The sequence below is a fragment of the Taudactylus pleione genome, unplaced genomic scaffold (assembly GCF_031769625.1).
Source record: "Taudactylus pleione unplaced genomic scaffold, aTauple2 ptg000378l, whole genome shotgun sequence".
NCBI classification, from domain to species: Eukaryota; Metazoa; Chordata; class Amphibia; order Anura; family Myobatrachidae; genus Taudactylus; species Taudactylus pleione.
Window position 1 is genome coordinate 2,146,764 of NW_028284779.1, and position 18,069 is coordinate 2,164,832.

Genomic DNA, 18,069 nt, shown 5'->3' on the forward strand with positions numbered 1-18,069 from the left:
GCTTTATGATACGTCATTATTACTCTATGGCTACTTCCTCTGCTGGCTTTATGATACGTCATTATTACTCTATGGCTACTTCCTCTGCTGCCTTTATGAAACAGCATTATTACTCTATGGCTACTTCCTCTGCTGGCTTTATGAAACATCATTATTACTCTATGGCTACTTCCTCTGCTGGCTTTATGATACGTCATTAATATTATTACTCTATGGCTACTTCCTCTGCTGCCTTTATGAAACATCATTATTACTCTATGGCTACTTCCTCTGCTGGCTTTATGATACATCATTATTACTCTATGGCTACTTCCTCTGCTGCCTTTATGACACATCATTATTACTCTATGGCTACTTCCTCTGCTGCCTTTATGACACATCATTATTACTCTATGGCTACTTCCTCTGCTGGCTTTATGATATGTCATTATTACTCTATGGCTACTTCCTCTGCTGCCTTTATGACACATCATTATTACTCTATGGCTACTTCCTCTGCTGGCTTTATGATACATTATTACTCTATGGCTACTTCCTCTGCTGCCTTTATGACATATCATTATTACTCTATGGCTACTTCCTCTGCTGCCTTTATGACATATCATTATTACTCTATGGCTACTTCCTCTGCTGGCTTTATGATACGTCATTATTATTCTATGGCTACTTCCTCTGCTGCCTTTATGAATCGTCATTATTACTCTATGGCTACTTCCTCTGCTACCTTTATGATACGTCATTATTACTCTATGGCTACTTCCTCTGCTGCCTTTATGAAACATCATTATTACTCTATGGCTTCTTCCTCTGCTGCCTTTATGAAACATCATTATTACTCTATGGCTACTTCCTCTGCTGGCTTTATGATACATCATTATTACTCTATGGCTACTTCCTCTGCTGCCTTTATGATACGTCATTATTACTCTATGGCTACTTCCTCTGCTGCCTTTATGAAACATCATTATTACTCTATGGCTGCTTCCTCTGCTGGCTTTATGATACGTCATTATTACTCTATGGCTACTTCCTCTGCTGGCTTTATGATACGTCATTATTACTCTATGGCTACTTCCTCTGCTGGCTTTATGAAATAGCATTATTACTCTATGGCTACTTTCTCTGCTGCCTTTATGAAACATCATTATTACTCTATGGCTACTTTCTCTGCTGGCTTTATGATACGTCATTAATATTATTACTCTATGGCTACTTCCTCGGCTGCCTTTATGACACATCATTATTACTCTATGGCTACTTCCTCTGCTGGCTTTATTATACGTCATTATTACTCTATGGCTACTTCCTCTGCTGGCTTTATGAAACATCATTATTACTCTATGGCTACTTCCTCTGCTGGCTTTATGATACGTCATTATTACTCTATGGCTACTTCCTCTGCTGGCTTTATGATACGTCATTATTACTCTATGGCTACTTCCTCTGCTGCCTTTATGAAACAGCATTATTACTCTATGGCTACTTCCTCTGCTGGCTTTATGAAACATCATTATTACTCTATGGCTACTTCCTCTGCTGGCTTTATGATACGTCATTAATATTATTACTCTATGGCTACTTCCTCTGCTGCCTTTATGAAACATCATTATTACTCTATGGCTACTTCCTCTGCTGGCTTTATGATACGTCATTAATATTATTACTCTATGGTACTTCCTCTGCTGCCTTTATGAAACATCATTATTACTCTATGGCTACTTCCTCTGCTGCCTTTATGAAACATCATTATTACTCTATGGCTACTTCCTCTGCTGCCTTTATGAAACAGCATTATTACTCTATGGCTACTTTCTCTGCTGCCTTTATGAAACATCATTATTACTCTATGGCTACTTTCTCTGCTGCCTATATGAAACATCATTATTACTCTATGGCTACTTTCTCTGCTGGCTTTATGATACGTCATTAATATTATTACTCTATGGCTACTTCCTCTGCTGCCTATATGAAACATCATTATTACTCTATGGCTACTTTCTCTGCTGGCTTTATGATACGTCATTAATATTATTACTCTATGGCTACTTCCTCTGCTGCCTTTATGAAACATCATTATTACTCTATGGCTACTTTCTCTGCTGGCTTTATGATACGTCATTAATATTATTACTCTATGGCTACTTCCTCTGCTGCCTTTATGAAACAGCATTATTACTCTATGGCTACTTTCTCTGCTGCCTTTATGAAACATCATTATTACTCTATGGCTACTTCCTCTGCTGCCTTTATGATACGTCATTATTACTCTATGGCTACTTCCTCTGCTGGCTTTATGATACCTCATTATTACTCTATGGCTACTTCCTCTGCTGGCTTTATGATATTTCATTATTACTCTATGGCTACTTTCTCTGCTGGCTTTATGACACATCATTATTACTCTATGGCTACTTCCTCTGCTGGCTTTATGATACGTCATTATTACTCTATGGCTACTTCCTCTGCTGGCTTTATGAAACATCATTATTACTCTATGGCTACTTCCTCTGCTGGCTTTATGATACGTCATTATTACTCTATGGCTACTTCCTCTGCTGGCTTTATGATACGTCATTATTACTCTATGGCTACTTCCTCTGCTGCCTTTATGAAACAGCATTATTACTCTATGGCTACTTCCTCTGCTGGCTTTATGAATCATCATTATTACTCTATGGCTACTTCCTCTGCTGGCTTTATGATACGTCATTAATATTATTACTCTATGGCTACTTCCTCTGCTGCCTTTATGAAACATCATTATTACTCTATGGCTACTTCCTCTGCTGGCTTTATGATACGTCATTAATATTATTACTCTATGGTACTTCCTCTGCTGCCTTTATGAAACATTATTATTACTCTATGGCTACTTCCTCTGCTGCCTTTATGAAACATCATTATTACTCTATGGCTACTTCCTCTGCTGCCTTTATGAAACAGCATTATTACTCTATGGCTACTTTCTCTGCTGCCTTTATGAAACATCATTATTACTCTATGGCTACTTTCTCTGCTGCCTATATGAAACATCATTATTACTCTATGGCTACTTTCTCTGCTGGCTTTATGATACGTCATTAATATTATTACTCTATGGCTACTTCCTCTGCTGCCTTTATGAAACATCATTATTACTCTATGGCTACTTTCTCTGCTGGCTTTATGATACGTCATTAATATTATTACTCTATGGCTACTTCCTCTGCTGCCTTTATGAAACAGCATTATTACTCTATGGCTACTTTCTCTGCTGCCTTTATGAAACATCATTATTACTCTATGGCTACTTCCTCTGCTGCCTTTATGATACGTCATTATTACTCTATGGCTACTTCCTCTGCTGGCTTTATGATACCTCATTATTACTCTATGGCTACTTCCTCTGCTGGCTTTACGATATGTCATTATTACTCTATGGCTACTTCCTCTGTTGCCTTTATAATATGTCATTATTACTCTGATCCAACTACTTTACTGTATGAGACTATTCACACAAGTGGAAATGGATAACTGTAAATACTGTGATATTTCCGGGGATGTTGGATCGCCATAACATTCTATATTCCTGCATAGTTTCTATTTATTTTAGAGTTATTGGGGAATGCCAAACCTAAGAGGGACAGGATTTGAACAGGACTACTATTATAATTTATGTACTGGGTTATCTACCCCAAATTACTTTATTACTATTAACATTTGGGTTTTCCCAAGTAGGCCCCGACTGACCACTAATACTTGGGTGGAGGCACTGATAATAGGATGTACACCACTTAGTGGAATGTTAAGGGTAACAAGGGTGTTAGTAACCTGGTGACCCTTTAGTGGTAAAAAGGGGGGTTACACTATATAGAGTACAGGATAATATAGACAGGTACTGGGTACAATTATTACCACAGATACTATAGAGAGTACAGGATACTATACACAGGTACTGGGTACAATTATTTCCACAGATATTATATAGAGTACAGGACACTATACACAGGTACAGGGTACAAGTATTACCACATATACTATATAGAGTACAGGATAGTATACACAGGTACTGGGTACAATTATTACCACAGATACTATAGAGAGTACAGGATACTATACACAGGTACTGGGTACAATTATTACCACAGATATTATATAGAGTACAGGACACTATACACAGGTACAGGGTACAAGTATTACCACATATACTATATAGAGTACAGGATAGTATACACAGGTACTGGGTACAATTATTACCACAGATACTATATAGAGTACAGGATACTATACACAGGTACTGGGTACAATTATTACCACAGATATTATATAGAGTACAGGACACTATACACAGGTACAGGGTACAAGTATTACCACATATACTATATAGAGTACAGGATAGTATACACAGGTACTGGGTACAATTATTACCACAGATACTATATAGAGTACAGGATACTATACACAGGTACTGGGTATAATTTTTTCCACAGATACTATATAGAGTACAGGATACTATACACAGGTACTGGGTACAAGTATTACCACAGATACTATTGTAACCCAGGTTACGGGTTAGAGAAATACACTGAATTAATAAGAATGTATATATGGGTGTATATTTCATATATTTACACTTGAGGGAATTTAACTAGTTAATGTTGGTAAAGGTATGTTGCATATATTAGTAAACATGTATGTGTTGCTACAAATATGTAAAAGAAAAACAAATATGTAAACTATATATATGATTTAATTCATGTACTGTATAATAGGTATATGCAGAGCCATAACTAAACTTCTTGGTGCCCTGTGCCAGAAAGAGCATTGGCGCTCCCCTCATTTTTCAAAGGGACATAATGCACCCAAAAAAGGGCCATGGCTTCATGGGGAAGGGCCAGGGAAGAGATAGGAGAGGCCAGGAGATGCTGGGGATGAAATAAGAGGAAGCTACAAACAAGAATGATAATAAACAGAAATTTTACAGGCCCAAACAGTGCCCCCTGACCTGTGCGATGGCACCAGCCGCACTACCCTAGCTACGGCCCTGGGTATATGTGATTCATGTATTTACATATGGGTTGATGTGGTACTTTTTTTCTGTGGTGAGGATGTACTCCAGTGTGTGGGATGTACATACACTGTGGAGGAAGGGGGTGGAGTGATACAGCTGGGAGTAAGTTGGTTCCTGTCAGAGAAAGTCCGGTTTTCAGGAGATAGAGAACAGCGGTCAGCACAGCTGACAGGAGAGTCTGCAGATATCTCCCTACAATTATTACCACAGATACTATATAGAGTACAGGATACTATACTCGGGTACTGTGTTCCGATAGGCGTGTTTTTAATTTTCTTTTGGTTTGCCCTATGTATTTAAGGATATTGAATTAGAACCTCTATACACTCCTGCCTATACCTTCTAATATCCTGCCTATAAACCTCTAAGAATGACGCTATTTTGCGTACGCAGTCATATAGTAAATAAAGACTCCAGACCTTGAACCTGTGGTTCCAAAGCACAAAGTGATATTTCAAGTAAAAGTACAGTCAGTTACACGCTATGATCTAAGTACAATTTAGTGCAAAGAATTATACAGACCCAAGTACAGTTATACATACGCAGCACTCTGGACCAGATGTAGGCTTCAACAAGAAACCCCCGTCAATCAGCATTCAGCAAGAAGACTCAGACTGGGGTCACAACACACACGTTTATACTCTCACAGAAACAGACAACACAATAGAGAGGCTTGTCGCTGATGCCATTGGTTCCCAAGGAGGATGCATCTGTTGCAGAGCATTTAACAGGTTGAGTCAAATAGACACAGTCCAGCCTCCGACAGCTGGTTTTCTCTGGTTTCCCGCCTCATGCACATCCTAACAGTTGGTCATATAATGTACATTTCGGTGCTTTAAGTCTCTGCGGTCCAAAAGTTGAGAATGCATGTTGCGATCTTCACACTGACGATATCAGAATGCTGTTGAAAGAGTGCAGAATAGTATAATATCAAACATGACTTACTTATCATGTATTAAACCTTAGCTACCAAATAACCTTTATTTCACAGCAATTATAATAAATGAACAAACTTGAATCTTATACCTTAAAGCTTATGAAACCTTTTATGTGAATATGTACTGTGTAAGTATTTGGGGTTTGATATAAAGACGCAAGTTAACTTGGGGCAGATGCGTGTGCATGAAGCTAATAAACAGCGTTTTCATACAGGATCTTATGCATTCGCTAATATGCGACTAGTTAACAGCGCAATTGTGCGTATTAATGTGTGTATGAGAAATGGTGAAAGATGCAATCGCATGATGCTAATAGTAATATCGCCATATGTACTTAAGTGTGAGTTTACCTAAAATGGCGCTTGGGCGGCCATTCACAAAATGGCGTCTTGCGATTTCATTTTCTAAAATGGCATCTTGCGGCCAGTCGCAAGATGGCGTCTTTACGATCTAATTTTAAGCTGATCTTGTCTTAGCCAATTATCCAGCTTCGACATATTGCTATCCGCATGGGCATTCCAATAAGTAGATCACTTCACTAGTTTTGCATGGTATTCAATCTTTTATTACATATTTGTTCTTTGTCTAGATTTAAATTGTTCAATGGGTGATGTTGTTTTGCATGCCATACAGTTTAGGCAAAAGAAATGGCCTTTGCTTCCATTGTTTGTGTTATGATGGTTTTCTAAAGGAATATGCCTTTTGAATAGCTCGTGTCTCAAATTTTTGGCCTTTTTATATATACATTTTGGTAGTTTGGGAAGTATTGTTTTTACTTCTTAGTCAAGATGTAGAATGCGCAAGTGATTTTTTTTTAGAATTGCTTCAAAAGAACGATGATGGGTATTAGATTGTGTTAAATATGTTTTTTTATTTATACTGAATCATTTATTTTCTCTCCATTTCAGCTATTTCTTCTATTGATGTTGTAGTATGTCTTCTTGATAGCCTCTTTACATGATCTTCTTTTTTTTTTAAATTCTGTACAATTTCTTCATACTCTTCTGAACTTTCCACCTGGGATATTATGCAGCCATTGTCTATGATGATTACTGTGCATTGACATTGATTCCTCTCTCTTTTTATTTTTGTTCTGGTGTTTATTGTATTGTTGGTTATACATATCTACAAGTCTAAGAAGATCACTATTTCTTTACTTTTGTCTGAAGTTAACTCCAATCTGATGTTGGTATTACCCATATGGTTTAAAAATTCGTGTAACGTTTGTTCTGGTCCAGCCCATAATATAAAAAAACAAGTCACCTATGTATCTGTTCCAGCTTATTATGTTCTTCCCATATGGATTGCTGTTCCAGATTTTTGTCTTCCTCCCATTTTTGCAACAAAAAAGTTTGCACAACTAGGCACAAAAAAAGTTCCCATTGCTGTCCCTTTGATTTGTTTGTAAAATTCTCGATCACACCAAAAATAGGTCCGATGTAATATAAAATGTTGTCCATAATAAAATGTATTTGGGCATTAGGAAGGTCTGTTAAGGATGACAAACAGTATCTTGTTGCTTTGCATCTGATTTTGTGTCCAATGCAGATGTATAATGATTTCACACCACTTGTGCAGAGTATATAGCTTTCCTTTTCATTGGATTGTGTGCATCATATCTTTTAGATGACATTTTTGTTTGCATACTATGTCTTGTAGAAAGAAATCTATGTATTTTGATAGGTTCGATGTAATTGACCCAATTCCTGAAACGATTGGCCTTCCTGGGGGATTCTGTGAGTCTTTATGAATTTTGGGAAGTTGGTAGATCCAGCAGTGCTTCCGGCAGTGTGTATACCCCCAAACTCTAACCCTCTCCATAGTGCCTAAACCTAACTTCAACTCCCACTAACACTAACTCTCCCCCTAGTGCCTGACCCGAACCTCCCCTCCTGCAGCCTAATTCTAACCTCCCCTGCTGCAGCCTAACTCTAACCTCCCCTCCCGCAGCTTAACCCTAACCCTCCCCCTACTGCCTAACCCTAACCTCCCCTCCTGTAGCCCAACTCTAACCTCCCCTCCTACAGCCTAACCCTCCCTCTAGGGCCTATCCCTAACCTCCCCTCCTGTAGCCTAACTCTAACATTCCCTCTCGCAGCCTAACCCTGACCTCCATCCCATTGCCAAATCCTCCATTGTGAACAGGTCGACATTCTGCACATGCCAACATGTTTAATGTCAACATTTCAATTATGTCGACTACATAACTGTCACCATTGTGAGTGTCACCAATGTCAATATTATGACTACATCCCCACATACACAGGTGCTTGTTAAAATAATTACCACAGTTACTATAGAGTACAGGACACTATACACAAAGTACTGGGTACAATTATTATTACAGATACTATAGAAAGTACAGGATACTATACACAAGTACTGGGTACAAGTAACACCACATATACTATATGGAATCGGTATGTTATACTGCCGGATGTTAGCCCGGCGGATGTTATAACAACGCCGGAATGCAGAACAGCAGGATCCTGACTAAGGTAAGTTTCTAACTATCCCTAACCCTTTCCCCCCCAAACTTCCCTTAGGGGTGCCTAACCCTAACCTCCCCTCGTAAGTGCCTAAAGCTAACCCCCCCTTCCCGCAGCCTAAACCTATCCCCCGGGGGTGGGGTGCCTAACCCTAACTTCCCCCCGGGGGGGTGCTTAACCTTAACCCTCCCTTCCCCTAGCCTACCCCTAACCCTCCTGGGGGGGTGCCTAACCCTAAGTCCCCCCCCAGGAGCCCCTAACCTAACCCTACCCCCCTCTGCTGTTCGTTCGGTATGCCGGGCGTTGGGCTCCTGGCGTAGGTATAATGACAGGCATCGAGATTTCGACACCTGTCATTAGTCCCCTGCCGGGATTTGACAGTTGGGAAGCCGGCTTCTTGACTGCATCCCATACTATATAGAGCATACAGAATGCTATAAACAAGTATAAGTGTTACCACAGATACTATAGAGTACAGGTTACTATATAAACAAGTACTGGGCACAAGTATTACCACAGATACTACGTAGAGCCTAAAACATAAAAGTCAACACAGGTACAAGATGATGGCATTATTAATCAATTGAAGTTCTCTATTTTGTTAATAGAGCAAAGTAATTTTGATTTGTGATGTAGCACTACATATTAAGGCTCTTTAAACTATCAGTGTGCACTGAATGAAAACATAATTATGGGCAGGCTTTCATCCATTTGCAGGGCTCAATATAATGGAAATAAGGCAATTTAACTGCCATAAATAATTATCTTACCATTGTATGGTTACATTAAAAAGTACAACAGTAAAGGTGATTTATTCTGATTTTGAGAAATTACCCCAAAATTAAGTTTTATATTAAAGTTTCTAAATACAATTTTTAAAAGAAGATGGTCCTAACATTTTTTTCAGGCTGTAATTTGAGGTAACGGATTCACCATATTTTTGGTAACGGAATAACATTAGGTTGCTCCTCTGATCAGGAAGAAGATCCAAGTGCATAATTATAGTGGATGCAAGGGGTGCCATTGCTTTGGGGGCCCATGGGCTTAGGGGTCCCCAGAACCAGCTTATATTGTTGTCTACCACGTTCCCGAAATTGCCTGCTATGAAATTGGGTCTAGCACATTTCTTGGGCCTGGCAAGGGGGACTCATCAATGGCGATCTCGGTCTCTCCCTCTCAGTAAAGCTGATCTGTTTCCCACACTTGTGTTTTATAACCCTCCCCCTAGTTCCTGAGCTTGTCAGTAAGCACAGCACTGTCAGAGAGTAGGCTTCTCCTTGTTTACAGCCTTTGTGAAGCTGGGGGTGTGGGAATTGAGCCCCGAGATTAGGATGGTTCCAGGAAGGGATAGTGTGACTAAATTAAGAATATCTCCACTCAAAATAGTTTGTCCTGCATTAGGAAGTATCGCCCTCAGGTAGGAGATGGTTGGACCTTTTTCCCTGTGTAGCACAATGTGAACTGGAGACACTGTGTGGTATAATATGTACCAAAAACATTATAATGTGGCATATTGTGAACTGAAGGCAGGGCCGTAACTAGCTATAGGTGAGCATCCTCTGACATCATGTCTTGAGGGGGCATGGCTGTCATCGGACGCGATGTTGACTGAGGGTAATACAATGTGGCATAATATGAACTGTTGGCACTGTGTGGTATAATGTGAACTAGGGAACTTCCATGGGCATAAAATAAACTAGGGCAGAGGTTCCCAAACGCGGTCCTCGAGGTACCCCAACTGTTCAGGTTTTAAAGATATCCATGGTTGAGCAAAGGTGGTTTAATCAAATTGACTGAGGTACTAATTAAGTTGCCTGTGGTAAGCATGGATATCCCTAAAACCTGGACTGTTAGAGTGCCTTGAGGACCGAGTTTGGGAACCTCTGAAGTAGGGCAATGTTATGGGGCATAGAATGAACAACCACTGAGGAGAAAGGTGTCTCTCTAGAAGCATTGGGGAGGAACCCCTCAAAAGTATTGCTATGAGATTCACAAAGTTCTGGCTACACCCCTGAGTAGATGTAAAGAGGATGTGCCACCATTTATATAGCTGATCTCAGTCACTGATTGAACAGGCTGCAATGAACCATGTGCTGAGTAATTTTTTAAATAATCCTGAGTGTTGGACATTATTTTCTATAAATTGTGTGCTTATTTTACCACAAAGAAAGGACAAATGTTGGGTGGATGAAACACAAGCGTTACAGATGTTGCAACACCCCAATAGCAATAACAGGGGACAATATTATTTCAATCCTCCTGTTCCAGAGGTTCGGTAAAGGCTTTCATGAATGTACTACTTGACTTTGTTTTGAATGTACCTATCTGTAGTTGATGTTTTTGTTTCGCACTTATTTTATGTCAACTTGTATTCACAAGTATTCCAAATATTGAGCCTTGTTGATACATTAAAATTGTGTAATTTTGTTCTTACACATTTTGTAAAACATAGTAGGAAATATCAGTAGCAGTAGTTGTATTAGTAGGTAGCAAACAGGAATCAGTCGGGAAGGTGACGGACGGAATCCCGACCGCTGGCTTCCCGACTGTCTAATCCCGGCAAGGGTTAAATGACAGGCGTCGTTATCCCGATGCCTGTTATTTTACCTGCGCCGGGAGCCCGACACCCGGCTTACCGATCGAAGGTAAGCCGGGCGCGAACAGCCACTTGGGGGGGAGGGTTAGGTTTAGGGTTCCCGAGGGGGAGGTTAGGGTTAGGCACCCCTAAGGAAGGGCTAGGGTTAGGGGGAAAAATTAGGTTAGTCAATACTTACCTTTGATGATCGGGATTTCCTCCTCTGTCGGGATTAGAACCACCGGCCGCATCATATGTATTCCGTAGCAAACATATTGTAATCAGTACACTTTACAATATTCATTACCCCCTTGGGGATTCCATTACCACAACATGGCGATTCTGTTACTTTATTAAAATATATGCCCAGGTTACACCAATTGGCATACTTTTACCAAATGTATGTAGCTGTATCCCCTAAATATCCTCATCTTAATATAAAATTGTGAAAATCTAGAGTCAATTCTAGAAGCTGATTTAGCAATTTTGTGTCACACACATAGTACCATGGACCTCATTCAGAGGCGCTCGCAAAATGCGAGCGCTCGCTCTGAATGTGGGCGGCCGCATCTAAAAAATTATCCAGCCTCATGGCCGCTTGCTAGGCTGTGGGTTACCACCCACAGCTTTAACGAACGGCCAGGATGATGGTCGCGATGGTCAAGACCATCGCGAACATCGGGGCTAGCGACGAGACCCTTGTGGTAGGGTCTCGTCTGCCGCAATACCCAGAGAGCTTCCGGCTCTAACAGAGCCGGAAGCTCTCCCACTGACATCACTGGTGATGTCAGTGGGGCCGCCCACAAATGACAAGCGTTCGCTTGGGAATGCCTCCGTTTGTGAAACCACCCCCCCGCCATACCTACAAAACAGGGCGAGCTGTCGATCAACATTGACAGCCGCCCCTTTTGTAGTGAGCCCTGGAGCGAGAGAATTTCTCTCTCGCTCCGGGGGTTGCGCACACGCAGTGCGGCTGCTGCGCGTGCACAGAGCCAAACATCGTCCCGCTTGCGAGCGGGTCTGAATGAGACCCCTGGCCAAATGTAATAGGGTGAGAGTTTAGAAAAGTGAGAGTTTCTGACACTTTTTAAACTTTGCCAATGTAATATAATCCAAAAACAAAGTAACAGAGCGAACTTGCATGTTTTTTTTAGACTTAGAAAACTCTCACGATTTAAAATCTCATTCAGATGTTTTCCCATTTTGAAGATAAAACTCAACCAATGTGAGAGTTTACTGCTAAACTCTCACATTTTCTAAACTCTCACCCTATTACATTTGGCCACCCCATGTCTCATGAATGGTGATTCAGATACTGGCTTTGAAAGTAGGCTGATTTACCAGGGCTAACTTACACAAGACACCACTTAAGCTATTTTAATAGTGTCATATATGGAGTTTATTGTGGGCTGTTTTGTTATGACAATTTGGTCACATTCGTGGTGCCAGTTGTGTAATGAATAGAATTTATCACGGTAAAAAGGTGATTCCGTTACCTGTGGAATTGCCCAGAGAGTATAGGACACTATACTGGGTACTATATTTTACCACAGATACTATATAGAGAGCACAAGACACTGTACACAGGTATTGGGTAGTATTGGGATGCGGTCAGGATACCGGCGGGCGCTATCCCGCCCACCGTTATCCCGAGACCCGCATCCCGCCATGGGACTAAAGATAGGTGTCGAAATCCCGATACTTATCATTAGCCCCACTACTAAATCCTGACACCTGGCTTACCGAACGAAGGTAAGCGTGTAGATGCGGAGGGGGGAGGGGAGGTAGCTTTAGGGACCCCTGGGGGGACTTAGGGTTAGGCACCCCCCCGGGAGGGTTAGGGTAGGGAGAGGGAGAGGGAGGGTTAGGCACCACTAGGGGGGGGTGGGATTAGGCACCCCCCCCCCCCGGGAGGGTTAGGTTTAGCGAGCGGGGAGGGGGGGTTAGGTTTAGGCACTAACAGGGGGAGGTTAGGGTTTGGCACCACTAAGGGAGCGTGAGGGTTAGGGTAGGGTTAGAGTACTTACCTCCTGCAGTAGGACGACCCATAGGGCTGCCGCTGGAAACATAGTAAATGCATTGAATTGCCCAGAGAGTTCAGGACACTATACTGGGTACAATATGTTCCCACAGATACTATATAGAATGTACAGGACACTATACACAGGTACTGGGTACAATATGGTACTACAGATACTATATAGAGAGTACAGGACACTATGCACAGGTACTGGGTACAATATGGTACCACAGATACTATATAGAGAGTACAGGACTCTATGCACAGGTACTGGGTACAATATGGTACCACAGATACTATATAGAGAGTACAGGACACTATGCACAGGTACTGGGTACAGTATGGTACCACAGATACTATATAGAGAGTACAGGACAATATACACAAACAGGTACTGGGTACAATATGGTACCACAGATACTATATAGAGAGTACAGGACACTATGCACAGGTACTGGTTACAATATGGTACCACAGATACTATATAGAGAGTACAGGACACTATGCACAGGTACTGGGTACAATATGGTACCAAAGATACTATATAGAGAGTACAGGACACTATAGACACACAGGTACTGGGTACAATATGGTACCACAGATACTATAGAGAGTACAGGACACTAGGCACAGGTACTGGGTACAATATGATACCACAGATACTATATAGAGAGTACAGGACACTATACACACACAGGTACTGGGTACAATATGGTACCACAGATACTATATAGAGAGTACAGGACACTATGCACAGGTACTGGGTACAATATGGTACCACAGATACTATATAGAGAGTACAGGACACTATGCACAGGTACTGGGTACAATATGGTACCACAGATACTATATAGAGAGTACAGGACTCTATGCACAGGTACTGGGTACAATATGGTACCACAGATACTATATAGAGAGTACAGGACACTATGCACAGGTACTGGGTACAGTATGGTTCCACAGATACTATATAGAGAGTACAGGACAATATACACAAACAGGTACTGGGTACAATATGGTACCACAGATACTATATAGAGAGTACAGAACACTATGCACAGGTACTGGGTACAGTATGGTACCACAGATACTATATAGAGAGTACAGGACACTATGCACAGGTACTGGGTACAATATGGTACCACAGATACTATATAGAGAGTACAGGACACTATAGACACACAGGTACTGGGTACAATATGGTACCACAGATACTATAGAGAGTACAGGACACTAGGCACAGGTACTGGGTACAATATGGTACCACAGATACTATATAGAGAGTACAGGACACTATACACGGGTACTGGGTACAACGTTACCACAGATACTATATAAGAGCTTTGTACTGTGCAGAGCAGGTATTATGTATTATGTATTATGCACTGTGTAGTGTAATACAATGGGAGTAGCAGTAGTCTGTAAGCAGGCGCTGTGTGGGGCAGCCCTGGTGACGTCACGCAGAGACGCCGGGTGACCGAAGGACCCGAGTGTCAGAGGAGGAAACACGAACAGCCGGAGAACGAAACCGGAGCCTCGGTCGCGGAGTGACCGTCAGTGTACGGCCTGTACCCTATATGTGACCTATGTATCACCTATACTACATCTCTATATAGTGTGCGACTACATATATAGTATCTGTATACCGCATATATATCTTACACATGTCTCTATAGTGTCTGTATATACCCCATATATATCATACACGTATCTCTATAGTGTCTGTATATACCCCATATATATCATACACGTATCTCTATAGTGTCTGTATATACCCCATATAAGCTTACACATCTCTCTATAGTGTCTGTATATACCCCATATATAGCTTACACATCTCTATAGTGTCTGTATATACCCCATATATATCATACACGTATCTCTATAGTGTCTGTATATACCCCATATATATCATACACGTATCTCTATAGTGTCTGTATATACCCCATATAAGCTTACACATCTCTCTATAGTGTCTGTATATACCCCATATATAGCTTACACATCTCTATAGTGTCTGTATATACCCCATATATATCATACACGTATCTCTATAGTGTCTGTATATACCCCATATAAGCTTACACATCTCTCTATAGTGTCTGTATATACCCCATATATATCTTACACATCTCTATAGTGTCTGTATATACCCCATATATAGCTTACACATCTCTATAGTGTCTGTATATACCCCATATATAGCTTACACATCTCTATAGTGTCTGTATATACCCCATATATAGCTTACACATCTCTATAGTGTCTGTATATACCCCATATATAGCTTACACATCTCTATAGTGTTTGTATATACCCCATATATAGCTTACACATCTCTCTATAGTGTCTGTATATACCCCATATATATCTTACACACCTCTCTATAGTGTCTGTATATACCCCATATATATCTTACACACCTCTCTATAGTGTCTGTATATACCACATATATAGCTACACATCTCTCTATAGTGTCTGTATATACCCCATATATATCTTACACATCTCTCTATAGTGTCTGTATATACCCCATATATAGCTACACATTTCTCTATAGTGTCTGTATATACCCCATATATAGCTACACATCTCTCTATAGTGTCTGTATATACCACATATATAGCTACACATCTCTCTATAGTGTCTGTATATACCCCATATATAGCTACACATCTCTCTATAGTGTCTGTATATACCCCATATATAGCTTACATATCTCTATAGTGTCTGTATATACCACATATATAGCTACACATCTCTCTATAGTGTCTGTATATACCCCATATATAGCTACACATCTCTCTATAGTGTCTGTATATACCCCATATATAGCTACACATCTCTCTATAGTGTCTGTATATACCCCATATATAGCTTACATAGCTCTCTATAGTGTCTGTATATACCCCATTTATAGCTTACACATCTCTCTATAGTGTCTGTATATAACCCATATATAGCTTACACATCTCTCTATAATGTCTGTATATACCCCATATATAGCTACACATCTATCTATAGTGTCTGTATATACCCCATATATAGCTTACACATCTCTATAGTGTCTGTATATACCCGATATATAGCTTACACATCTCTATAGTGTCTGTATATACCCCACATATAGCTTACACATCTCTATAGTGTCTGTATATACCCCACATATAGCTTACACATCTCTCTATAGTGTCTGTATATACCACATATATAGCTACATATCTCTCTATAGTGTCTGTATATACCCCATATATAGCTTACACAGCTCTCTATAGTGTATGTATATACCCCATATACATCTACACATCTTTCTATAGTTTCTGTATATACCCTATATATAGCTACACATCTCTATAGTGTCTGTATATAGCTTACACATTTCTATAGTGTCTGTATACCCCATATATAGCTTACACGTGTCTCTATAGTGTCTGTATGTACCCCATATATAGCTTGCACATCTATCTATAGTGTGTGTATATACCCCATATATAGCTTACACATCTCTAGTGTCTGTATATACCCCATATATAGCTTACACATCTCTATAGTGTCTGTATATATATACCCCATATATAGCTTACACATCTCTATATTGTCTGTATATACCCCATATATAGCTACACATCTCTCTATAGTGTCTGTATATAGCTTACACATCTCTCTATAGTGTCTGTATATACCCCATATGCATCTACACATCTCTCTATAGTGTCTGTATATACCCCATTTATAGCTTACACATCTCTCTATAGTGTCTGTATATACCCCACATATAGCTTACACATCTCTATAGTGTCTGTATATACCCCACATATAGCTTACACATATCTCTATAGTGTCTGTATATACCCCTCATATAGCTTACACATCTCTCTATAGTGTCTGTATATACCCCATATATAGCTACACATCTATCTATAGTGTCTGTATATACCCCACATATAGCTAACACATCTCTATAGTGTCTGTATATACCCCATATATAGCTTACACATCTCTATAGTGTCTGTATATACCCCACATATAGCTTACACATCTCTATAGTGTCTGTATATACCCCACATATAGCTTACACATCTCTATAGTGTCTGTATATACCCCACATATAGCTTACACATCTCTATAGTGTCTGTATATACCCCACATATAGCTTACACATCTCTATAGTGTCTGTATATACCCCACATATAGCTTACACATCTCTATAGTGTCTGTATATACCCCACATATAGCTTACACATCTCTCTATAGTGTCTGTATATACCCCATATATAGCTACACATCTCTCTATAGTGTGTGTATTTACCCCATATACATCTACACATCTTTCTATAGTTTCTGTATATACCCTATATATAGCTACACATCTCTATAGTGTCTGTATATAGCTTACACATTTCTATAGTGTCTGTATACCCCATATATAGCTTACACGTGTCTCTATAGTGTCTGTATGTACCCCATATATAGCTTGCACATCTATCTATAGTGTGTGTATATACCCCATATATAGCTTACACATCTCTAGTGTCTGTATATACCCCATATATAGCTTACACATCTCTATAGTGTCTGTATATACCCCATATATAGCTTACACATCTCTATATTGTCTGTATATACCCCATATATAGCTACACTTCTATCTATAGTGTGTGTATATGCCCCATATATAGCTTACACATCTCTATAGTGTCTGTATATACCCCATATATAGCTACACATCTCTCTATAGTGTCTGTATATACCCCATATGCATCTACACCTCTCTCTATAGTGTCTGTATATACCCCATTTATAGCTTACACATCTCTCTATAGTGTCTGTATATACCCCATATATAGCTTACACATCTCTCTATAGTGTCTGTATATACCCCATATATAGCTACACATCTCTATAGTGTCTGTATATACCCCATATATAGCTACACATCTCTATAGTGTCTGTATATACCCCACATATAGCTTACACATCTCTATAGTGTCTGTATA

General features: G+C 39.9%; 1 protein-coding gene across 3 annotated transcripts in view; it reads left to right on the top strand.

The window, feature by feature from the left end:
* The first annotated feature begins 14,489 nt into the window (after positions 1 to 14,489).
* Positions 14,490 to 18,069, top strand: part of CMTR1 (cap methyltransferase 1) — a 58,870-nt gene continuing 55,290 nt past the window's right edge. Inside the window, exon 1 of one of the 3 annotated variants that reach the window (XM_088445355.1) lies at positions 14,490 to 14,631. The gene's annotated coding sequence lies outside the window, so the exon portion shown is untranslated. The remainder of the gene's footprint in view (positions 14,632 to 18,069) is intronic. The other 2 variants (XM_088445356.1, XM_088445357.1) reach the window with 2 other exon arrangements.